General features: G+C 42.6%; 1 protein-coding gene across 1 annotated transcript in view; it reads left to right on the top strand.

Annotated features, from left to right (window-relative positions):
• The first annotated feature begins 11,694 nt into the window (after positions 1 to 11,694).
• col8a2 (collagen, type VIII, alpha 2) overlaps positions 11,695 to 25,551 on the top strand; it is a 52,684-nt gene continuing 38,827 nt past the window's right edge. The window contains exon 1 of the mRNA XM_069195393.1: positions 11,695 to 12,025. The gene's annotated coding sequence lies outside the window, so the exon portion shown is untranslated. The remainder of the gene's footprint in view (positions 12,026 to 25,551) is intronic.

The following is a 25,551-nucleotide window of genomic DNA, read 5'->3' as shown; positions in this document are numbered from 1 at the left end:
ATAAACAGAAAGCAGAAAGTGTGGAGAAAGCAAGGAGCTACAGATGCTAAGATCACCACCTCATCTGAGAAACATGGCCTGCCCTCGACTCTCATGACTCACTCTTTATTGATGATGTTACTCATGATGTCAACAGCGGGACGAATTCTGAAAAGTAGCACAGTTCTCTGGATGTGGTAGAAAATGCTTCCGTACTTATTGGGTGGCACTCCAACATGAAACATGACAATGACACAACACACTAAGCAAGTTCCACCAGAGGGCTCATCAGGAGAAAAATGAGGAAACTGGCCAAGACTGGCCAAGTCGATCTCCAGATTCAGATCCAAATGAGTATGCCTTTTACATGCTGAAGAAACTGTGGATGTCATTGCGCTTCAGTCCTTCCAGACCAGTTTTTCCTCAGATGCAAAATAAAAAAGCACAAAGGGCTTGCCAGCTGATGGACACAGAGGCTGCTTGACTCCCAGGTAGTGACGACATGACCGAGGTTCTTCTAAAGCACGAAGGCTGTCCTGGACTGGGAGGACCAACTCCTGCACAAGGATGTGAAGCCCCTGTCGTCTGCTACCTGCAGGGGCTACGAAGACAACAGGCAGCAAGACCAGCAGAAAGTGTGACCTCGTTTAGAGAGCTGGGTTGCTTGTTTGCTCTTGTTTGTTTCTTTCTTTTTTCTGAGAAAGATCATCTTTCTCTTCCCAGATGTTCCTAATCTGGTAACACAGAGGAAGGTTCTGAAGCCTGAAAGATGTGTGACAGAATAAAGCAAATTACCGATCCCAAAATGAAATGTGAAACAGGCTCTGAGGAGTGAGAGATATTTTACATGCCTTGGTTTCAGAGTTACGAAAGACCCAGCACGAATTGTTTCTTTTTTTTGGTGCTTTCTATGTCTTAATATCAGATCTTAAAATAACATGTTTCAGTTTGAGCCTTTTAAGTGTGGTTGCTTTGATATCCTTTTCAATTAATGTTTAGCTTTTGTAGGGGTTACCTTAGCAGCCTGTGCTCAGAGCTATATAAATCATTTCTGGAGACACATACCTTTGTATGGTTAATTCTTTACAATTCTTGTACAACTGTTATATTTCCAAAGTTACTTTCCTGTTGTTGAAGACTTTCATTCCAGTATAGAATGATTTACTAACAATGCCTTACACAGATTGAATAACCACATCGGTGCCATGAGTCAGTGCAGCTACAAAGACTTACTGTATGCCACACTTACCTAATATCCCAATGGCTCATTGAAACTCCAAAACATGTGACCTTGCCTTCTTTCTGCATGCCTGCCTCTATAATTAACCATAATAGAGTTGTCATCCATCAGAAGCATGTAATTACTTGTAGCCTTTACAAGAGCAGGTCTTCTACAAGTGGAAGGGACCCAGCTTATTCTGTTTCAACTTACAAAAAAAAAACCCATCGAAATCTGAAACAGGTGCTTCCGAAATTCTTTTTTCGCTGCATGCACACCCCTCCCTTTTCCCGGCGGTCAGGACCCGAACATCTTGGGGAAAGATGAAAGCATTTGTGCTTTGGGATCTCAGCGAGCTCTTGTGCTGAAGGACATTGAAGAGCGCTGTAGAGGAATGCTGTCCTTTACTAGCTGCGACGGTCTGGAAATTCATGGTGGCCTGGAGACCTATTAGTCCTTTGCTGAATGCTGTCAATTTGGCATAAAAAAACACTGATGTGTGTTAAAATATAATATAGTCATCGGGTGTTTCATTTTTCATTGGAATCTATACATTTTCAGTTTTATAAAGAAACTACATTGGATTTCTTATAGATGCTCAGATATTTTCATAATTTGTGCCGAAAAGACCAGGAGAAAACCAGACCAGAAAGAGTAGCTGGCTATCTGGATTGATTTCAGGTAAAGAAATTGAATAGATTTTCAATGAGATCCATCGATGTCGGAATTACTGCCGAAGAAAAAATTGTGAAGACTCAGAATATTGCTGATTTTGTGTTCTGTCATCCCACATGCTGATTTAATCCTTTGGAGGTGAGACTAGTCGAAGTATTGTGTTTGCTGAATGTTCTGAAAGGGGAAATAGATACCTTGAGCCCACTAACTACTCACAATCACACAACCTATTGGATTTGAACTCAACAGATGATCTCTAGCAGCTCTGTATGTTTTCATAACCACTCTCTTTCTAACTCATTACAACCCCGCATTTCAGGGTATGAGAGCATTTTAGTGGGTCATGTTCGCCAAGCCAAAATACACAAGACAGTTACAATGGGTTCTGACTTTCCACTGTATATATTTCGAGGGAAAAACATGGAACAGTATTCTTTCTCTTAAAAATTCCTTTTTCACTCTCGTGCTCTCTCTCCCCTTTCTCATTTTATAAAATGAAAATACTCTTTCCTTTTGCTTGGCAAAATTCTGTCGGCATGCTAAAAGAGGTATAACACAGAGGAAAAGGAGCTTAAAGAGAGGAAAATGACATTGAACATGATTAAAAAAGACCTCCTATTTATGATTTAAAATTTAATTTATGCCAGATATTTCCATGGAAGGAATTTTTATAAACAGTTCCATCTGAATGACTTGGAGAGAGTGAAAGCTAATGACTCTGTTGTAGCTGTGCTGCTAAAATCAACTGGACAGGAAATATGTAGAGGATGCAGTAACAGCTAAAGATTTTTCTTCAGCCTGAGAGACCCTTTTTAAGTTCAGATTCAGAACAACTAAACAAGTTAAATACGTTAAAATGTAGTGATGGACACAGCCTTCAAGTTCTACTGTAGTCAGTGTCTTACAGTCCTCTGCCAGTCTCCTGAGTTAGTCATTCCCTGTGCACAGCCTGTAGCCGTCCATGTTAGCTTGCTTAAAGTGTAGCTAAAGAATGTCCTAAATCCAATGTTTTTTCTGCTTGCACCCTGGTTACTGTTTAGAACAGTTTGCAGATGAAATTGGGATTAAAAAAGTACACAGTTTATCTTCCTACAGATGCTGAAACGTGCACAAATCAGCTAAAAAGCCTCGATGGAGAGCTTGTGTGATGAAAATGAACCTTATTGTTTTCGATTAGCCTCCGGGGAAAATCAGGCCACATCAAAGAAAAGAATGAAAGAATAAATAAAACTGAAACCTTCTTTGCAGAATTGGCATTGGACGTTCACATCTGGAGTCTGACTACATCTTGACAGAGGGAAGACCAGTCTCTTCTCGCATCACAGACACTCCATCTACAAATCTTTCTGCACTCGTCGTGAATTTATGAATTTGGCCCTAATTGTGGGAAGAGAAGTGCCATGATCGGCCAGAGCACACAGCTAACGCAGCACTTATCTCCGTCTGCTTCCCACGAGAAAGCGACAGGATGTAACGAATTCTTTGCTAAATTATTTACCCAACCTAGTTCAGACTACATACTGCATACTCGCATCTGCTGTTGCTGGTGTTGCTTTACATCTAACAAACCCAGTTAAAGGAAACATGACCTTTTCTAATACCTTCCATGAAAAGCTTTGTGTAATGCATTACAATGGACCACTGTGACACTTTACAAGGACACCTACCCATATGAGGGAGAACTTGGTGGTTTGGTAACTAGACTGGTAATGCTCTGTGAGTTCAAGGTCCATGTTTTTTTATGTAAACCAGTGAGCGCACTAGCCTCCTTTGGCATTGAGCTAATATATTACAGAACAAACTCGTCAAAGCACTGGGTGGCACCTTCAGCAGGAAACCTACCCTGTGCACTTGGCGCTGCACCTCCTTCCTCACTGAGCAGCACCTGAGCAGGATGTCAGAGGTCAGCTGGCTGGCTTTCCACTTGGTGGGGATTACAAGCCTCATGAGGAGGTGGGTGGAGGATCAGGGACCCCAGAGGAATAAGAAAAAACAATGGTAGCAATTGCTTAAAAACATGTAACAGGAATGGTCACAGTCCAGCCTGTCCACCACAGATTTCTGGCTTAACTTTTATCCTGTGAATTCTCTTTTGTCCAACGCTCCTATGCCAGGAGACGCTGGGTATCCAGAGGCAGAGACAGACAGACTGACAGACTGATTCAGTAGCTCAAGAATGTATTGAGTGTCAGAGGGAGCGATGGACATGCTGGTGGTCTTAATGACTAACAGAGAGAAATGGGATATTAGGAAAGAAAAACATCAGAAGCTGGCGAACATAAGGACAGGTACTGTAGACTGACTGAATAGCAGAGAGACACAGTTATTTGTCTGTATTTGGTTGGTAGAATGGGCTCTAGAGCAGTCAGACTTGAGACCCGGCCCAAAATGCTGCCCTCCCCTCAGCCAAAACAGACCCTCCTGTTAGACAACTGAGTCCCTGCACAAGGGTCTGCAACAATATTTGGAACAGGAAGAATATGAGTAATGGCTGTTATTTTATTTTTCAGCAAACATCACCCTCCACTGTCACTCCGTACAAAGAAAGTAAAACTCGCATGAAGTTTTGTGGGAGTTCCAACAATAATGTTTACTCGTCTGTCTTAAGAAACAAAGGCTTGGCCAGTCACTAGCCATAGCAGGAAATCCGCTGGGCAACCGTGCACTGCACGCTGTCTCTGACATGTGCCCTTTTCTGCTCCCAGGCAGCCAGCAGGAATAGGGGGGCAAGGAGCCCGTCAGCACAGGACTGACTCCAACAATGTAATAATGGGGGTAGTTCCTTAAATGAACCTCCAGACTCCCTCTTCTCTGGAAATCTGGGTTTTCCCAGACAAGGGGGGGAACAAGACAAGCCACTGGTGGTCCAGACCTCTCCAGTGTGATCAGAGCGCGTGCCTCTAGAGAAACTGCATAGCTGGTGAAACCTCTATCTGCCTCCACTTGAAGCCATGCTGAAGGAGAGGTCCCAGGGCTGCAAGCCCAAGCCTTGACTGCCACAACAGTTGGAGGATGAGGGCTACCTCATCATCTATTCACCATTGGTTTAAAATCCATATGGTACAGAGAAAATTAATGCAAGTTCACATTGAAATCGGTGCCGTTAACATAACAGTGTTTTCTGTAATGTGGGAAATGTACGACAAGGCTCTATGACCCTGGTGGTTTCATAGAGAACTGAAACTCCTTAATAGGTAAAACCCTAAAAGCAATGCAAATTACGACCTATTAATTAAATCAATTAAATTTCACAAGGAATAACAGCATCTGTTAATTAAATGATGAAAGATTGTGTTTAGCAAGCATTTAACATAGGGAGATCTGGCTTAACTTACTTGGCTAAGGTTTAACCACACTCACCCCAGTCATAACTTGTTTATTCCCCTACCATATGGCTGAAGGTTCCGGTCACTCCAGTCGCACACAACTAGACTCCAAAATAGCTTCTTCCCCAGAGCTGTCAAGTTGGTGACGCCCCCACTCCCTCCCACCATATTATGATCTCTCCTAACGTCTTCCTGTACCCACAACGACTGTACTCCTACACCACTACACACACATGTAAGCCGAAATTGTACTGTCCCCTCGGTAGCCCAGTAAAACTGTACCAGTCGTAATAATATTTAATATTAATTGACCATACTATTTTTAACCATACTATTTTTGCACTGTTCCAAGAATTACCTTGCACTGTTTTTGTCCTGTTATATTTTCTCTGTTTGCGGAATTTTGCACAGTTTTGATTACTTGATTACATGTTATTTATGTTCTGTTATTACATGTTACTGTTATTGCTATTGTGTAACTGTCTATTGTCTTATCTTCTGTCCTACTTATACACTGCACCTGAGTGACTAATGAGAAACACTTTTCATTATACTATGCACCTGTGTAAGTTTAATGACAATAAAGTTGAATTGAATTGAATTGAATTTAACTCCCTGGCCATGTGACAAGGTGGCTAGGACTCCTAGAGTGAAGAGCGCAACTGGAAATGTGAAGATGAGGTGGAGGAGAGATGCTTAAGACAAATGTGAAGAAGAGAGGCTTACTAACACTATTTATAGCTTTCGAGAAATGACATCAGAGATGATTACAAGTTAGGGCAGCTGAGATGAAAGAGAACTTGGTTGCTGTCATCGCTACCAAACTTTCGTTGTAAATTCTATTAATTAACTAAGGTCGTTATGGGTTCGTACTAAATTAAAGCCAGAGAATCCCATGCATTGAACACTAGATGGCTGGATATGCACTGTTGTGTTAGGCAAGCAGACAGAGAGACGGATAAACTTTTAATAAACTTTGACTTTATATGTGCAGAAAGGCAGAATAAAAGTTAATAAGACAGTTCCATGTACTGTTAAATTGCAGCTATATGAGATTTAACTCAATGATTCATCTGTGTCTTCTTGCTTTTAACATATACCTAACCTGAAAGGGTGTTTAGTCTAATAGATAGCATAAAGCTTCATCTGAAACTGCTCTCTGTGACACAAGACTCCGTTACGTGTTGGAAACAGATGTGTTTGAGTGGTTCCTGCGCAGGGCAGGTTCCCACAGACACAGGAAACCCGATGCTCTCAAGTCATCCTCACACCCCTACCAGGCAGGAAAATCAGTGAGGTTCACTGATCATCCAGGTGGATTTTCACCCTGGGAACATGCAACTCACTGGTAAGGAACCACCAAGGGGATCACAGTATCACAATCACTGAGTAACACAGCTGCAAATGAGGAAGAAGATATTTATTTCAATTAATAACACATTCTAATCTTGCATAATTCAAGTCAGATACACACCACATAGCAATACATGCAGAAAGCAATTATGGGTTTTATGGAACTGCTCTTTTACAAGCCACACGTGGGAAAAGCACATGTAATTCTTCCCATTCTAATCTTCAGAATTTAAAGGCGGGACATTGCAGAACATGAGGCATGCTGAGCAATCCTTTCAGGCTGGACCGTTTCTCTAAGAGATATTTGCTCAGGAGTGTGAGTGAAAGCAGGGAATGCAGGCAGAATGTTGATATGAAGTTTCAGCTGCTTCTTAATTGACTGTGCTGCATATACACAGCTTCTTCAAATGTCTTTACCATATTGGTTGTTGTGTGAGTGAGTATTTATCTTATTCCATCTGCTAAACCTGCTTTGTTTTTCCTCTTTTATTTGTGTCCAGCTCTCCGGTTGGATCACTCATGTGGGTGTTGCCTGATATACCACCTTCTGGAAGCAATTACAATATAATAATGTTCACATTCTCTTATTCCAAAGATCTCGGCAGATTGCAAACCTGCTGGTAAAGAACAAGTCTTCCTTTTCATGCATTTACTTTTTTCTTGTTATTATTGTCTGCTTCTCTTTTCATTCCTTGTGCTATATCATGTTGTGCAGGCAACACATACCGTCAATTTCTTTTGCTTCTGATTCTGTAAGCTCTCCAGGAAAGTAAACATATACTGTAGATCCTGTGCCCTCCAGGCAAGCAAGGTAGAGACTCTGTGGCTGTTCCCTGCATCACAAACCTGCCTAGCTATGTTGTTGAAGCTGATATCCTTCCTTCCAAAAGATCTTGAGGAGGCACCCAGGTTTTTTTTTTTCAGGAGATCCTCAGGAGACCCTGGTTTCCTTGAGGAGATCCTCAGATCAATTGGCTACTACCAACCAAATGAGTCAGGTGGTGTGACTGGCCTCCTCTCGTTTGCAACATTTCTTACTGTAGGTTCCAAGTTCACCAAGATCATTCAGTCAATTAGCTGCTGTCCTAACGATCTCATGGTGATTCACCTGGTCTCAATGGCCTCCTCTGTGTGTGTGTAACTCTTCTTTTGTCGTTACTTCCTCTTGCACCCTGTAGGACTATTCTCCACACCCTGCTTCCCAACCCCTCACCACCAGTCTATCACATCAGGCATGGAGTGGATGGCTCATTGGAGTTTACCCAACTTTGTTTTTTGTAAACATATATATATTTAAACTTATTCACTGATAGAAACATAAAGAACCCTTACCACAGAGCTCTCAAACAGTTTGAATAGAACGTGGTGGGTGTTCCATCATCTAGTAAAATATTTACAGCTCAGTCCCATCCCTTTCTTTTAGCAGAACTGCCTTTGTCTGAGGTTAGGATGAAGGCAACAGTGGGTGATGGTGATGAATGTCCATTTAATCCTCCTCAAGGCAATTTATTTCACTTGGGAGTTCAAATATGTTTGGCCATTAGTGTGTGCAGTAATGCATGGATGTATAATGTATAATGTATGCATGGTATTTATATTTAATTCTAAAAAATATTTAATAATTGAAAGAAAAATGTTTTCATAAACCTCTGTAAAACATATTTGTTTTATCAAGGATTATTTTTTCCACACCCTCTCTTGCTAGAAAGATACATTGGCCTCTCAGAAATCCTTGCAGAAAGGAATTTCTGTCTGAAATTTGCATCATGTTCAGTGCCTCTTTTTTTTCTTCAGAATACCTTAGATTCCTGCATAAGGTTACAACAGGCAAAGGTAGTGCAGATCACCTGAATAACATTCTTTATTAAAGCACAACAGGAGAAGCAAGGAGGCAGGAGAATACGGGGTTCAGCTGCAACTGAAGCCCAGGATTTCGTGGCACACTGTGTGTGTTCCTACAGTACAGTGCCTGACCCTCTGACCTTTGAGTTTACTTTTCCTGTGAAAGGTGCCACAATGTCAACCACCAACCCCAACTTTTGTCCACTTCAGAGTTATAGAAGACAATATATGGACTTTCATGAAAATCTCATTCAAAGTAACAGAAGAAACTGATCAAAATATCTCATATTCATATTTAGCAGCTACGCAAAGATTAATGTGTGTGGACCGAGCAATGGGCACTTTAAGGACCCAGAGTAATATAAACTCACTCAATGGATTATGAGCTGCCCTAGTGACTTGTCAAACCCAATGTGCTTGCTATATTAATTTTATTTTTGGAATACTTACCTCTCTACTCATACTCAGTTAAACACGTGCAGAGTGTCCATAAAACACAGTAGGGTGCTTCATTTTTTTGACATAGCAAATTCCTACACGTGTCCCAGCCAGCTGAAAGAACTGGTATCAGATGGGATTTCTGGGCCATGAAGAGGTGTTTCAGCACCTGATTGTATGTCCAGTGTATTTCTCACACTGTTTATTTGTTTGCTTCAGAAGCCTCCATTGTGAAAAGGCACACAGCATGTTGTCATTCAGTATGTGCATCGACAATGATCTCAGGCCATAAAAACTGTGCAAAGAGGCTGACCTCTCACAAGCCAGTGGAGTTCATAACAGCCACGGGCCAGCTCTGGGAGAATGTCGTATTAACTATAGCTCTCCGGTATATCTTTCATCACGTCACATCCTGTGTTGCTTGTGGAAATCTGTGCAGGACACCCTGTAACACGAACAGCACGTCCATTTCCTATCAGGTCTGCCACTAGTGAACAACACAGCTTTAATTCACAGGGTCCATAGTGACAGCCCAAGCTGAAACCTGAAGTTTCAATTAGCCCCTCCTGCAAATTCCAAGTACTACCTAATTAGAACCCTATCTAACAATAAATAAATGTAGTTATTGCATTTGTCCTCCAATGGACTACTGAACTGGGTTCTGCTTGTTTTTTATTTCAGTCTAATCATCCTGTGTATCTCCAGGCCATCTCTCGCTTGCCCTTGCAGGGAAAATTGCAAGTGTAGATCAAAAGAAAAAAAGAACAGAAAAGAAAACACAGTCCTCTTAAATGCCACAGCTAATGATGTTCTTCAAAGCCTGAAAGCCATTGTGTGGAATGGTCATTACACAAGTATGTACTTATAGAAAATCCCTCCGTATCAACAAAAATGGTTCAACAACGTGCTCTTTTTAATCATGTGTAGATTAAACACTGCATGGGAACCTCTTTTGGGGGGTAATGGGACTTGGACTGTAAAATGAGGGTGAAAGGAAGGGGATTTTGAGGAATGGTGAGAGTAGGGGGGGTATTTCTTCCTGTTTCAAGTTCTGGTGTATTTGGAAAAGAACATCCTGATGAATAAGTGGGATAAGCAGATGAATTGGAAGTGTGTGATTATAGGTTAATCCTGTAACGCCTCTCTTTTTTATGCGCAGCTCTGACAAGCAATTTGTTGCAGCTCAATCAGATCACAGGGGCTCCTGACGCCACGCCGCTACCGTCTCAGCCAGAGCGTGGCTGCAGGTTTCACGGTCTATAACTGGACCACGGTGTCAGGTAAAGAGCTGGGCTCTTTCATGCTTGGGTATAGGCTCATTCCAATCTCAGACACTCTGTGCTTATACAGTAAATAAGCATTCAGATAACACAATATTAGAGCAATTAAAGGCCATGTGGACTAATCCAGGGGCTCCTGAATCATTCTCACAATAGCCTGCATTGTGTATAATACTCAAAATAGCCTCAAAGTAGGCTCTCAAGAGGCTAAACCCATTAAGGTAGCCATTTAGAGAAAAAGGGTTGAGACTTGTGATCCAGCCATCAGCAGGGCAAGTCTGCATCGGCAGCCAGCCACGTCTCAGGTTTCCCACATGTGAGCGTGCAATGGGCCAGACACCCCCAGGACTGAGTGTGCCTGAGTGGCCAGGCTATCCTTCAGCTTGGAAACACAACGTTTCGGCTGTGGAGCCTTCTTCGGTTGACCGAAATGTTGTGATTCCTTTCTTCTCTTTTTGGCATGGAATAAACCTTTACTTATTCCTGTGCAACCTACGCATGCTGATGCAGCTCCCCACCTGAACTACTTATCCTTCAGCTTGGTGTGCTGGTAGCACTGTCCAGCAGCAGTTAAACCAATTTGGATAACAGTTTGGCTATTTTGGCGAGAGGGGTTTAGATTAGAGCATTAACTGGTGATTCCAAATTGTAAAGACAAATAAAATGATCTTCAAGCATTTCTGAGGAAGACTCTGTTTACTGCGGAATTGTTTTTTAGTTTTCAAAGTTTGGCTCAGGAGAGAAATAGACAGAGATCTTAACATCTATTTTACCTGATTAATTATTTTAAACCCTCATACATTATAGTGTACTCTATTCTGCATTGAGATTCCACTGAAGTTTCAGAATGCCTGGAATTCCTGTTCATTTGATTTCAGGATTAAACCGAACCCAACAATGAATGTTTGGTATTAATCTATAGGACAGGTGCAGTCCATCTCCTTCTGAGCTACATCAATTAATGCCTAGAAGAAAGTCAAAGCTCCGTCCTTAAACCTTTTCCTAAAGAGCCAAGCTCGACCACATTCTGCCCTCTTCTAATATCAGTCCACTTCATCACGGGGGAAGGAGCTCAAGTCTGCAGCACTCGCGCGAGGGAAGGCTAGCGCAGTGCCACTAGAGAAGGTGTCTAGCAGAGCCGAAACGCAAACGGTCGCTGCCTTTCGAAGAAAGTTTTTTCACTTCAAGAAAAAAAGGTTTCATGTGTGTGTCTGGGGGGGAGGGGAACTAGGGGAGAGCGGATTGATCCCATCTTCCTCTCCCTCCTTCTTCATCACCCTATTTCTGCAAACGCTCTCAATCTGTATCCGTGGTCCAAACAGGGGGCAGACCCTACTTGAAAGATTACAGATAATACCCGAGATACAGCCTTTACAGAAAGGGGAAAAGAGCGCACATTTGGAGGGGTTAGCCCCAATTACAAACCCGTGCAAAGGCTTCCTTCCACATTCACGACAAAGCTGAGCTGTTCACCCTGTATCCTCAGCTCTCTCTCTCCCCCCTCACTCTCTCTCTCTCTGGTTCCCTCTCTCTCTCTGTTTCCCTCTCTCTCTCCCTCCTACTCTCTCCCCGTGAGTGAGCAAGACTGAAGGTGCTTCTCAAATCTTACTCGTCTTCAGACTCTGGAAGACGCAAAAGCAACTTTCCTTGCACATTACAGGACACATGGAGTAACCCTGCAGGAAAATCAGATAAAGAAATTGATGCAAATAAGACTTTGTCCATGTAATTTTTTTTTTATTTTAGAGAGAAGACAGAATTTCCCAGAATTGCCAAGTTTTCTTAAGTTTTCTTTTTTTTTTGCTGGGACTTTAAAAAGTGAAAGAAAATCAGAAGATTCCTGCTTCAAATTAAAATATATATAGTTCTATATATATTTTAAAAAGAGCTCTTCTTTTCTCTTCAGAAAAAAGGTAAGAATTTATTGTACACATTTTTTCTCTCATCCCCATTCGTCTCACCTTCAAATTCCACCTTATATCACATGCCTCTTTAAGCCACGGAATAAAAGCCAAAGAAAACAGGAGTAGGAAACAGACTCCTTTATTTCTAAGTCATGAGACCGACATAAATCTTACTGGTACAGTAATTCCGAGTGGAAAATAATTCTGAGAAGATTAAAAACAATGCAAGCTCTTTTTGTTCACTGCACGTTTTCTCCCCTGTCAGTCTCCTCTCCTCTTCACTTGCTGCTTGTCCTTCTTCTCCAACGGTTGGTTCTGTCAAGTGTATCAAGTGCACTTTCAACAAGGACGGTTACTATTCTGCGTCTGTTGCCATCTTCTTTTCTTTGTGCCTCTGAGTGAATGAGCTGTGATGATGTTTTTTTTTTTCCTGTGGAGTATTATTTAACATCTTTCCTAAAAAATAATAATAATTTGGCTCAGACCATGAGACAGAAGTTCTGACTGCAGTGATTGAAGGGGAAGGCGTTTGCCTTGTCTATGCTCCCACATCAGGTACACAGCGCCACAGCACAGCTGTTGTGAAAGACTAAGCCCAGAAGATTCTTCAGGATGAATGATATAATGCTAGCTGCTCGTTACAGGGGTGACCGCCAGACTTTGGGATCTCTGCCTGTTCTCAATGTTGGGGAGGTGGGGGGGAGGGAGTGGGGATACAGGGCATTGTATATCTTTCCTGAATAATTTTAGGTAATCGCTTTGGTAGATTGACAATAATTTAAAAACATAGCTCCTCTTGTGGTTTATAAGACAATGTCAGTATGCCTTGCAGGTGCGCTTTGAACAATGTACTGGAACCTGACATTCTGTTATTTTAATTATTACTCTTTCTTTTCCAATTCTAACCCCTACTCTATATTTCTCTTTTGCAACTCTTCCCCTTTCTCCCACTCTTTCTCCTCCTTCTTATTCATCATCTGCTCTTCTTCTTCCACCTTGTCCTTCTCTGACTGTTCTTGCTCATCTGCTTCAACTCTTCCTCTCTGATCTTCTCAGACTCCTTCTACTCCTCCTTCTTGCTCATGTAAACTTTCATCTCTTTTGTTCTTCTTGTCTTCCTCCTTCTCTATCTGCAGCACTTCTTCGGTTTTATTCTCCAAATCGTTTTTCCTTCTCCTCTTGCTTGTCTTCTCCAGTCTTCTCCATTGCTGCCACTGTGTACATGTGTGGAGCTGAGGAGTCTTGTTATGTTTTTTTTTTTGCTGTGGGAGCCAATGTCTGGAATTAAATTAATACTAGGAAGTTGTGTGACTCTGCAGCACTGGGCTGTTTTTGGTTTTGGATTAATATCTGTTTACTGTGAAAAGGAAACGTCTGACTTCACTGGGAAGAGATTTCACATCTTTCAGATTTGGCCCCTTTTTCTTTGTCTTCTGGCCTTCCTGTTAAATTGAGCACATCGAGCCACCATGCGTTTCTTCGCCTTCCCTTCCAGACAGGGTTGGCAAAAAAAAATATATTTTGAAAGATTTTTCAAGTGCAGAAAAACTATTTTCATCATAATGTTCTCTGACTGGAACATTAAGCAATGGGTTTAATTTGTTTCCTTCCAAAAAGTACCAGTTACCCTTCCAGTGCCAATGTGCGGAAGTGTACAACACTGTCTGGTGAGAAAGACCTCACACACTGCATTTATTAATTATTCTTATCAATTATATTGTTTGGGAAGAAATCATTTCAGAAAACCCCTGGTATACTCTACCACGTTTAATGCTCTACTAAAAATCCGAACACTAAACCTTAGCTTGTCGAATGTGTTTCTTGGACATATTTTTATTATTATTATTATTATTATTATTATTATTATTATTATTATTATTATTATTATTATTATTATTATTATTATTATTATTATTATTGGGTTAGCTGTGTCTGAAACACATACAATTTTCCATACTATGTTTCCAATGCAGTTGGATTTCAGCTGGGAGTCCCGCATCCCTGGATGTGAGAACGTCAGAGGAGACTTGGGAATTGTGGCACCTTTGTGATGCATGTGGCTTTTCAGGCCCCTGCTGTTGCTAATTGAGGGGTTCCCCTCCTCTGCTGCCTACAGTGATGGTTCGTGTAGCCAAGTTTGCTGGCCCTGATGGGACACAATAGCAAGATTATGCAATATGCATTGCTTTCAGATTATAGCACTGCCTTTTACAATTCAGGCAGGTTTTATAATTTTATTTGGCAAGGCACACGGCCCAGTTTAATTACATTGTTCAGTGGCTCAATTGCCTGGGCAGTTCTCTTCAATGTTTGGCCCTGTCCTACACCTAGCAGAATCCAACAAAGCAGCTTCAGTCCCAGACCCCACTCAACCCTTGCTGGTATTATTTTTTTCTCTGGGTGATTTTTACACATTGAATTCAATTTATAAGCCACAGGGTGCAGACGTAGTATGTGTGTGTTCAGAGAGATTTTATAAATAGAAACTTTCTTTCAGATGAATATACAGTAGCTTAAGTGCTTTAAAACTGGGATCCATAAACTTCAAAAAGGTACATTAGTGATACAAAGAAATAATTAAGCTGCGCACCTTGCACATAGCAGATGTTGGTGCCAAGAAAATGAAGGCGAGAGACCAAGAGGTCTTGGAGCTCGTTACTAATTCTGTTTGAAGGAGTATACAGTACTCATGCTTTTTACACTGGGTTTTCAGGTGCCACCTTGGCATTTGGACTAACAGTTGCTCTTTACTACAGATATTCAGATTTTTTGGCCTGTCCGAATTATTTGTCATGCCCAATTGTAGGGCACTAAAAACTTACTAATCCTTCCTATATCCATGTTCCTTTGTGCCCTGGTTCTCCAGCTCTTTTTCAGTGTTCTAAACAGGCTCACTCCCTTTCCCTTCTGTAGCTTCAGTGAGATTTAATTTCTCTGTGCATGTATTGGCCCTGTAGGTGCTCTTTAACATCTCCAAACACACTTTCAGGAAACGCAGAATTTATGTTTTACATAAATTCTCCAATTCGTGATGACATTAAATTCAACACCCTTGTTTTCTTTCCCTCACCTCCCTGGACTGGAGTAGTTGTTTATTTAAGCTCTTGCAGAAAAAATGCAGGTCATGGTTGCTAAGGATCTGTACCATCGGAATTAGGGAAAACATAACAGTGTTAACCGAATGCTGGGTCCTCTGAGACTCCAGAGTGAGAGAGCGCACAGCACATGGCACGAAGGTTATTTACAGACAAGGTGCTGAAATACTTTGTGGCATGTTTGCTGCAATTCTGATTAAACTAAGCATGCTGGCAGCATTGATTCCTTTCAAAGTTTCCAGATGAACAAAAAAACAGGTTAGAAATCAGAAAGGGCCATTTTGACCTTTTAACCCATCATTGATAAATAGATAATTGATCCAAAAAGATCTCTTCCATTGGTTTGTTTGAAGGAGCCAGAGTAGGGGCTTCAACACAGAGTGCTTCTGTTTTAACCAGTCTCAATATCAGATTTGATATTGGTATTGGAGGCAGTATCACTATCGGTATCAGCTTGAACAACAGGAAAGCTGGAGAGGGGATACTTCCAGACTTCCATATGGCTCCCTCGGCCAGATTCCTGAGTCCAGAATCGTTGGCCGCCTCTCCTGTCTTGAGTGCAGTTCTGCGGAGATCCCGTGATAAATCCCTCCGCCCTGCCTATCTCAGACAGATCTACCTATTTCTCGGGCCCTGAAGAAGACCTGCTTTTTGGTTTCTTATTTCGTCTCCGTTCTCACAAATCAAGTTTGGTTTTAAAAATTGAAATGCCATTCAGTCTCAGTCTCTTGATTTTACCTTTTGAAGGATAAAATCTTCCACTGACAATGCTGTAATATTGATGTGAAAAATGAGATGATGTGTTTTTTGTCAAATGGCCTCACCTGTTCTTAAGTTTGAAAAAACACATTTGTGTGTTTGTTTTGCTAACAACACTGCCAGCCCCTTTGTCGTAAATTCTCTATTCTAATGTGAAGCAGATTTGTATCTATTTAGGTTGTTTTCTTTCTGTGGAATCTGTAGATAGTTAAAATCCTGAATGTATCTTGATATAATAAAAAACATTCCAAATTCGAACACATGGCGCTTCCATAAATGCAACAAAATTGAGTGGAAAACCTCCCAAGATTAACGAAATCTCTTTAAAATTTACACTAATTAAAACAGTCAGGAATATGCTGCGTATTTGTTGTGGTTGGCAGAGGCACTGAACGTGCGGAAATGTAGAATTATAAACTGACTGACTAATGAAGATCTTAGAAAGGCCCAGACACACTGCAAACACAGTTGTTAAGGCCTACAAGCTGACTTGGAGCATCAGGATGAATTATCTTATCAGCTGGCCAGAGCTGCTCTGTTGCAGTACACATGAAGCTGTAACTCGTTCATGGGAATTCCTGTCCCATTCCAACATAACATGATTTCCAACAGCAGCCACTTCACCTCTGCAGGATGCGGCTGTCATGATGTCACTCATATTCCTGTTTCCTCGTTTATGTCTTCTCTGCTGTCAGCGCTTCCCACTCATCCTCAGTGCTACAGCTGAGCACGGAGTGAGGGGCTGGACGAGGAGGAGGGCAAGGGGAAGGTTTGTTACTTCACCACTAGGGAGTGGAAGTGCTGGATGGATCTGAATGAAAGGCAGGGATTTCTCAAACTTGTTATAAGAAGATTGTTAAGAATCTGTAATTTAACATTTTAAGATTGTACTGCAAATCAGTCGTAGGTCCAAAGGAAAGTAATTTGCTTTGCATACATGATTGCCGTCCTGTACAATGTTAAGGCGTATGGAGAAAAATAAAAAATTGCCTTATCGAGATGCAAATACTTTGCTTTGTTATTCTCGTCCACATGTGAGGGCATGGTGAGTCGATGTGTTGCCTTCTTTTGGAGTCCACTCAGGCACAGCTGTTCAGTAACCTAAAAAAATCGCAGATCTGGAATTCAGTTTCTCCTGGGAGATAGGAAATGAGGGAAAATGCTTCACATTCTCCTTGAAAACAAATGCCTGCATTACCTTCTGGCAGCCTACGCCCTGATCCGTTATTATGACTCTGTTCCTTTCTGTACAAAAGAGCAGGAACTTAGTGCTGCTAAGGAAATAAATCCAGGAACCTAACTCGTCCTCAGCTTGTGCCACTAGGCTGCACTATTACCAGGCGGAGTTCAGTGCTGGCACAAAGTGTTACTGACGTACAGTCGCAGCATTGAGCCCATGTGTGTCTCAGTCAATAGACAATGCCATGGCACCACGCGATTGTCTCACATCCCATGAGGACGATGTGGGCTGTCTTCAGAGCAACCTGTTAAAACACACAAATGCTACTAAACAGCCAGCCGTGGCAGAGTGGAAGAGTTAACCCATTGAATTTGCCCAACAGTTGTTTTTTTCGGTTGACTTGGTAGTCTTATAGCACTGTGCTTCAGCATTCCTCTTTGTACTACACCAGCCCTCGGTCACTGGGTGCACTTCGCTCCAGGCCAACCTGTGAGCCTGGAACAGCTCAACACTGTGAATTAAAACATCATCATACTGCTTGATAGGATCATCTGCAAGAGAGTAGCAACTCTCTCACTCAAGAAAGAATGAATCTTAAGAATTTCACAGATTTATACAAGAATAACAGAAATATATATTTCCAGCCTGATTAAAAAGAGATTTATGTATCGCACTTCGTTTAAGTGGTGAGGCCCCTGGCTCTGTAATCTTGGCTGGGTCTGTTTATATTGGTTCACCTTTATTTCAGTAATGAAGCTAAACTCTCCTTCATCATTCATCAGTCCCCACGCAGGGCCTTCATTTGCTTTTAAACACGTTTTGGCTTCTGTCTTCCTGAGGATTATTTTCAAGACAGTTTCACTCATTCCTGTCACCCCAGCCCTCCTCAAAATGAAAAATTCAGCTAGTATTAGTTACATAATCTAGTACACGTTAATCCTGACACACAGCACGACAGGCAGTAATGGACTGACTGAGCTACAGGACATCTGGAGGAGCAAAAGTGTATTTTACTAATATACAGCGTTGATGGCCAAAAGCTTGAACCAGCAGTGTGTTCAGTTCAGGAATCACCCAGCTGTGAATAGGATCCACGAAGACCACCTGCCTTTGTGAAATAACACGCAGCCCTGCTCTACCAGGAAGAGTGCAGGACTGGATGTAAACGTAGCCTTTGAACGGCTGATCCAGAGGGCGGGGGGCAGCTGAGCAGAGACCAGCCCAGCTCCCCCAGTGAGATCCCAGGGCCTGAGCAGCATCAGCGCTGGCCAGTGTAGGGCGGGCTGGTGAAAGGAAAGGTCTGAACCACAGGACGGGTGAAAGACTCCATTCCCATTTTCGTTTCCAGCCCCCTTTTCTGGACGCAGGAGGCTTTTTCCGTTGGCAGGAGTGGGATGGGAGCTTGGCAGACCCGCGTTATGATTTTTCCTTTCCCTCCCCGTCAGGTCTGTCAGCAGCCTCTCTGTCATCAACCGCCTTAAGCGCTGTGCTGCGTCTCCGTGTGAATCAAAAGGGCTTATCGCAAATGCATTACAAGGGCGAGTGTGGACTTTGTAGATGTTTCCTGTGACAGGGACATGTGTTGTTATTAATGTGCCTCCCATTTGGAGTTCTGCTTTGAATAAGCTCAATGCACAGAGCTGTACCAAAGCACTGCTGGCTTCCACCTTCAGCACTCAGTAGGAATTCAGTGAGGGAAGCCCTCCTGGGAAATGGCCCCTCTGTAGCTCTTCAGGAAAAACGTCAAGTCATCAAAGCCACATTTTCTGTAAGGACCCTTGTCATTATGCTAAGGTTCCATTTGCTAGTTTTATTCATGCAAACTGTAATTAACAATAAAAACAATATTATAATGAAGTAAGGATGGTTAGGAATAGAAATGTTTTTGTTTGTGCGTGCTTGTTCAAAATGCTGAGAGTAAGTAATTTAACCTTTCCTTTAATACTAGACTGGCATCGCAGTAAGACACTGTCTGAGCTCCAGGAACTAGATTCGCACACACGCACGTACTCCAACTGGAAATTATTTACTCAGGATTTGATGTTTATTATTTGCTGTTTGGTGGCTGGCTGGGCTGAAATTTGGCTTTAATCTACGCTTAGTTCAACATGTGCAGCTATTACAAAAACTTATATAATTATCTTGTCATTTAAGAGCAATCAAATAATATTACAATGATGAAAAGCCAGTTTCAACAGTAACAAGCTATAGTTTTTTTTTTTTTACTGAGTAAATTTTATTGTGAGCCTAAATCATCAATCTCCACTGCCTTCTCTACATCCCAACCTGATGTGCAACCTCAGGACAGTACTGGACTGCCGGTTCCCCAACACGAGCATGTTTGATCTTGTGAGACTTCCTCCTCTCCTGTCTCCTGTCTCATATATTAGCAATGCACAGGATGGAGAAGCAGAACCATTCTTTATATTATTGAAAAATAAGAGTCCTGCAGGCTCCATTTGAGTAATGGCAGCTCCAAAACCCCTGGAGTCAGTTTGGTTTGCTCTACCTGTGGGCAATGCCCAAAGTCAATCTATGGCTTCGTGTTTTTTTTGTTTTGTTTGACTTGTTCAATTCAGTCCGCCAGATTCTGTTGCAATCCTGGTAGCAAATCTGTCCTGGCTTCAGTCCTTCTCTATCCACCCTCCTTCCCGTCCAGTAAGGGGTCAGCGTGCCGCTGTGCTTTGATTTCCAGCTGTTAAAGAATAAAAACTCAGCTTTGTTTGCATCGGGTTTTATTTCTCTGAAGGCGTCTCGGCCTGTTTTTCGGGAGGGAGTCTGCTGAAAACAGAGGAGAGACGAACACACGTGTAAATGACAGTGGGGCCAGATTAGTAACTTGGCAACCACAGCAGAGCCACAACACTTTTTCAGAGCTCTCTGATGGGATTTGCATGTGTTGCAGGCAGACACGATGGTGGACGATGGTGCTTGTGTATTAAATCTTAAACCCTGAAACACTAGAAGCTGGAATCTCACTGAGGCCAGTTGTCAAACATCTGCCTGGGACTGTAGCAAAGCAAAAGTATTTGTTACACTTCACACACATTTTATGACCAACATCAGGTTTACAGTTTGGTTGACTAGATTTTTCTAAAAAGTATACATTTCCTTTGATGCAGTTACTGTAAGTGGCTTTGTCGTGTTCATGACGTGAGGCTGTGGTTATGAGGTTGAGGATTTATTACAAATGTAATAATTTTCTGGTACAAAATAAAGTGACCGTTTTTCCCTTTATCACCATGTTTTACACTGTGAGGGTTCTGAAGTGCTTTGAAATTATTCCTTTAAGGAAATATTCAATAAAGATATTGAGCTGCTCTTGAGATGCATAAAGTCCCTCTGTCACTTTGCTCAGAGGTTGTGCTTGGTAGTTTGGACCAGAGAATGTCTCCTTCAGTTTCACTTCCTGCACTGTTGCCAGCAGCAGCTCCCTAACAGCCCTCACCCTGTCACCCTGCTACGTAACACGAAGTTGTATTCACATAATCTAAGTTATACAATTGCACCCTTAATTGGTTTAATCCTAGGATAACTTTGAGCTGTTTGTTTCACTTTTAACTATCCCATTTCATAAGTAAAACTTGGATCCCGAACATCTAAGGTAAAAACATATCCAGCTTACAAATCTTCTAGTCAAGCAACTATTTATTAAAACTACTGGGCTTCAACTGGGCAACTAGCAGGTGTGTATGGAGCTCTAGTATCGGGACTGGAAGGCCGTGTTCTGTGCTACAGGTGTTAGGAGTTGGAGTCTGGGTCACATGCCCCAAGTGGTGGTGCATGCTTGACTGTGATAGCAGGGGAAGGGTAGGGTTGCTCTGCCAGGCCTCTCTTTGGTCCATGATGTGTCTCCTGTGCGTCACTCATGGGCTGAGCTCTTGGACAGGAACCCGTCAACACTTTCTCATTCTCCCTCATGAGAATGCATTGACCTCCTCTATCTGCCCACAGAAGAGGTGATGGGCAGCACCAAATTGGGTGGGTATATGATAAAAAAGTTGGAGATTCTGATTTTATATCAGCCTTTAGGAGTCTGCACCAGCTACCTGCGTTTCATTAGACATATCAGGCTGGAGGCAGAGAAGGGTAGCTTGCAGGCAGGTGTGTAAGAGGCAAGTGAATTTCTGATGCTAGAAAGAGCAGCAGGAAGCAGTCATGTGTTGGTGTGTTTTGAGAAGCTCCTTGTTGGGCAGCAAGAAAACGATAGAGGCCCTTTCAGTCTCTTACTTCCCAGACCTTCATGTGTTTCAGACGACGGGAAAAGACGGTGCAAACAGTCTGCACATTTTAAGTATCTTGAGAACTGTAATGCCTGGATATTTAATTGTTTACCTTAAGTAAATGAGCGTGGACAGGCAGTCTTGGAGTTAGAATATTAGAACTACACACACCTCTGCTGTTTTGGGACTAATCTGGGCTGGGGTCCCCCTTACTTGTCACCTCTGAAGTGGATCCGGCCGCATGGCAAAGGGAGGTGGTGGCCCTCTGGGACGAAGGGGCTGCAGTTCACACAGTGACGCTCGGACGTGAGCTCCGCGGAGAGGGTAACTCAGAGAGGTCAGAGAGGACTGTGGGGTGAGGTCACGCGCGGCTGGGTGTGTGAGTTCAGAGGCCAGGTGTTTCGATCCCTGCTGTCTCTGTCAGCGCCTGTTTGCCCAGGGAATAAGGCAGCAAGCGCAGTATTTCACAGATCGGTTACAGGTTGTCTCTCGAGTGGGTTCTCAGTTTGCTGTGACACGACACAGCACTGCCATTTGACTAGAAAAACATTTTAAGAAAATAAAACTCTGGGCTTTGTTCAAAGGTTGATCAAAGAGAAGTTGTTCTGTCTTTCTTGTTGACTGCCTTTATTTTCTTTTAAAATATTCAGTTTAAATAATAAATGCTTAGCATTTTTAATGTAGTCTGTACTGTTCTACTGAATTACAATCATTTACCATCAGAGTCCTTGTTGTGTTCAGATTGTATATAGGAGACATTCTGTCTTGCAACGATGGTGAAAAGTATAAAAGCTCCAGTGTTCATCAAATAGGTGGGAAAATCATACATATTACATTTTCTGAGCCAGGATTGATTAACATGTGCCATGAGAAGTGCTTTTTTATAGCATGAGTATTGAACAGAAATCAAAGACTTTTATTTCTCCCCCCTTAGGATTGGATCCAGTTCCAGAATCCCTAAGAAAAAGTTTGACTAAGCTTCCAATTTTCCAATGTATCCCTTCTGTTTCTGTACGTTCTCTGGCTGCACAAAGCCTGCAAGGGCTTTGGGCGTTTGTAAAAGTTTAATCATTTCCCCGAGTTCTGTGATGGGGAGCCATGAAGAGAGCAGTCTCACCTGCCAGAGCTGGCCCCTCCAGCGTGGTACTGGAGAGACTTGGAAACACAGCGTCTTTTACCAGGGCAGAGCAACATATAACAGCCTTGCCAGTCCAGGAGGCCCCAGAAAGAGAGCATTTACTGCTCGTGGAGTCTGGAAAGGGAGGGAAGCATTTCAGGAGGCTGTATCCCCAGAGGTGCTGGGGAAGTTTAGAACACAGGAGAGCTGCTCTGTGACTGCCATCAGGAGACATCCAAAACCTCTGTGCCCAAACTTGTCCTCAGAAGCGGCAGTTTACAAAGCCTACTGTACAACGCCCTCCTCCTCTCACAACTGGGAGAGTCAGATTTGAAAAGGCTTACAGTTCCAGTGTGTACACACACACATGCACAGGCAGGCAATTTAAAAAAAAAAAAAGGTCCCGTTAATTAAACAGCTCATCCCAGGCCATTAAAACATCAGTTCACGTTTCTGCTTCTTCATGTGTGTTCAGAATCAACTGCCCACTGTGCCCATGTTTCCTGGCATGTCCTCATTAGGGTCCTTCCCCATCTGTTCTAGTAAAACTTAATGGGAACAGTTGCGCCAGTGACATTCTGGGCTCTGGGTGGGCTGGACTAGCTGTTGAGGATAAAGAATGTCAGGTGCTGTATTACATACGAGTGTGAGACAGACGAAAGTGACTTAGCGCACAGGTAGTTGCAGTTTATGCCCCACAGCCTGAAGGCACTTTTTGGGGCACAGACCTCGAGGCACTGCAGGACAGTGAGAGCCCCCATAAACAGCTGCTCGTCAGGTTTCTGCTGCCAGTGCAAATACCCCTGCGGTCACACAAAGCCAAAGACTGAGGGCTAGCCCCTTCCAATGCACACACTCTTAATTAGTGTGGGCCTTAAGTCAATTACAAAAGCTCTTCATGTGGTTTACAGATGGTAGTTGCTTTTTTTTTCTTTTTGTTTAATAAGTATAATAAAATTCCTGTTTTGTTGCTGCGCTGTAATTAAAACCAGAAAATCAACGCGGGGCTATTTCCGACGTGCCAGTTTGCCAGTAGTCTTTCTTATAGCAACAAGTGCTGGGCAGGAGACCACAGCATCTGAGAGTGATACAGAGGAAGGAGAAGAACAAGGGATAGCTCCTGTGGGGGGAAAGTGAGAAATTACAACAAAGGAAGTATGCCAAAGTCTATTGCATAGCACAGCGGAAAAGAGTCAGATATGAATACATAAAGGCATGAGTTCTCCAAAGTGTGTGGTGTCTTTGATCTACAGCGGGCTGGTTTGGGTTAAGGCAATGTCAGCAGCATCGTACCAGATTGTTCTCCAGCTACGAGGGCCTGGATCCTGATTATCGGGGCATCCCGTTACAAGTTTTGTCTCCTACAACTTCCTGTAATTGGACTGTCTTGTTTTGCAGATGCAACACATGCACACCGCTGCAGTCTGTGCCTTGAGTGGTTACACGCAAGCGCAATTTGCTGAGTGAGAGGGCAAGCCAGGCTGGCTTGAAAAATCTCATCCAGACTGTTAACAGTTCCAGCTCCTTTACCACAGCTTCTGTGGAAGTCGTGTGATCAAACAAGCTACATTCTGACACTCAACAAGATCGATAGTGTATTCGAAAACCATGAAGCCAATCCACCGTGAGTCGTGAATCTGTCGTCAGATGAGATCCCAAGAACGTCTCGGGTGGAGCTATTGAACAATATTCGGATGCAGGAAAACAAGAAGCATATTTTTCCAAGCTTTGTTATAATTAATGAATTCCCCATCCCCAGTAATGAGGAGCCACAGCCCAGTGGGTTTCCTAAGCAGCCTTAAATCCTTAGGTCTCATAAAAGAGTTAAACTGTTCCAGCTCACCTTCAAATGGAGCAAGGCGAGTTACTCCAAACCTCGTCAGTACTGCTGGTTTGGAGAGATCTAAGAATCCTGCATGAGCGTCAGGACTGGGGAAAGCAGCTCTAGTTGATTGAACATTGTTTCCATGAGAGAGGGCTCAGACATGGAATGCAATACCACTGCTGCCTTGTAGCACTGGGGCTGCAGGTTCAATTCCTGACCTTTTGAGGGGTTGTGGGGTGGGTTCTCTGTTCTCTTTGTGTTTGTGTAGATTCCCTCAGGTTGTTCTGGTTTCCTCCCATAGTCCAAAGCCCTACTCGTAGGCTAATTGGCTTCTGGGAAAATTAGCCCAATGTGTGAGTGTGTTGGTGTCTGCCCTGGTATATACGGGCTTCCTGTCAAGGCTGTACCCCGCCTTGTGCCTCTTGCTTGCTGGGATAGGTTTCAGCTCCCCACTGGCCCTGAATTGGAAGAAGTGGTTAGAAAATGGATGGATGTTTTGGAATTTAGCGTTCCTGCGTTTTTCTAGTTTTCAAAGAATGAGAATGAAAACACATTCCCTCAAAGTTCTGAAATGTGTTCGAATATTCATTGAGATTGCTGAAGGCCAGGGAGGTGACATCATTAGCTTTCGTCTCGTTCCCCATGAGCGCACCTTCTGTTTCAAGATCTTGTGAGGACCTCAGCTTGGTTGACATAAAATGTTTTATAACTTGAAATAGCCTGAAAAGGCACACAGAGAACTTCAATCAGACCAGGAGCACCTGTATGGCTTTGAGAAAAGTAAAATAAACATTAATTTTATTATTTTATTTCATTATCTGCCTCACTCCATTTTCAATCCTAGTCAAAAACTTGATCTCAGTGATTTATTATTTTAATATTGTTTAAACTGATGACAAATATAAGCTGCTCAAAGTTAGCAGTAACATGAGGCTACATCGCTCCAAGGCTCACAAAGGTACAATTGTATTCCTCGCCAGATCATGAAGGGAGCTCTTCTGCACTTGAGAAGTTTGTTTGGCTGGGATTTTGTTTTCTTTTTTGGTGCTGAAATCAGAGTACAAAGGTCTTTAAAGGAAGCAAAGCCTCAGTAAACCTTTTTAGGAGTAGATTGTATTAACAACTGCTTCTCCATCCCTATTGAGATTGCGCTTTTGGAAGAAAATGTAAAAGGACTACCCAGTCTGGACTAGCTTGTTTTTCTTTATCACCACTTAGTATTATGGTTAAGAGACTGACGCTGAATATCCAAGTACTCATGGATTCCAGATGCTGCAGTGGTAGCTCTATTGTATTTGCAGGAATATGTAGTGCAAGTGACTACTATAATCTGTAA

This window comes from Lepisosteus oculatus, chromosome 11 (genome assembly GCF_040954835.1).
Source record: "Lepisosteus oculatus isolate fLepOcu1 chromosome 11, fLepOcu1.hap2, whole genome shotgun sequence".
NCBI classification, from domain to species: domain Eukaryota; kingdom Metazoa; phylum Chordata; class Actinopteri; order Semionotiformes; family Lepisosteidae; genus Lepisosteus; species Lepisosteus oculatus.
This window is presented reverse-complemented; position numbering and strand designations above follow the sequence as displayed.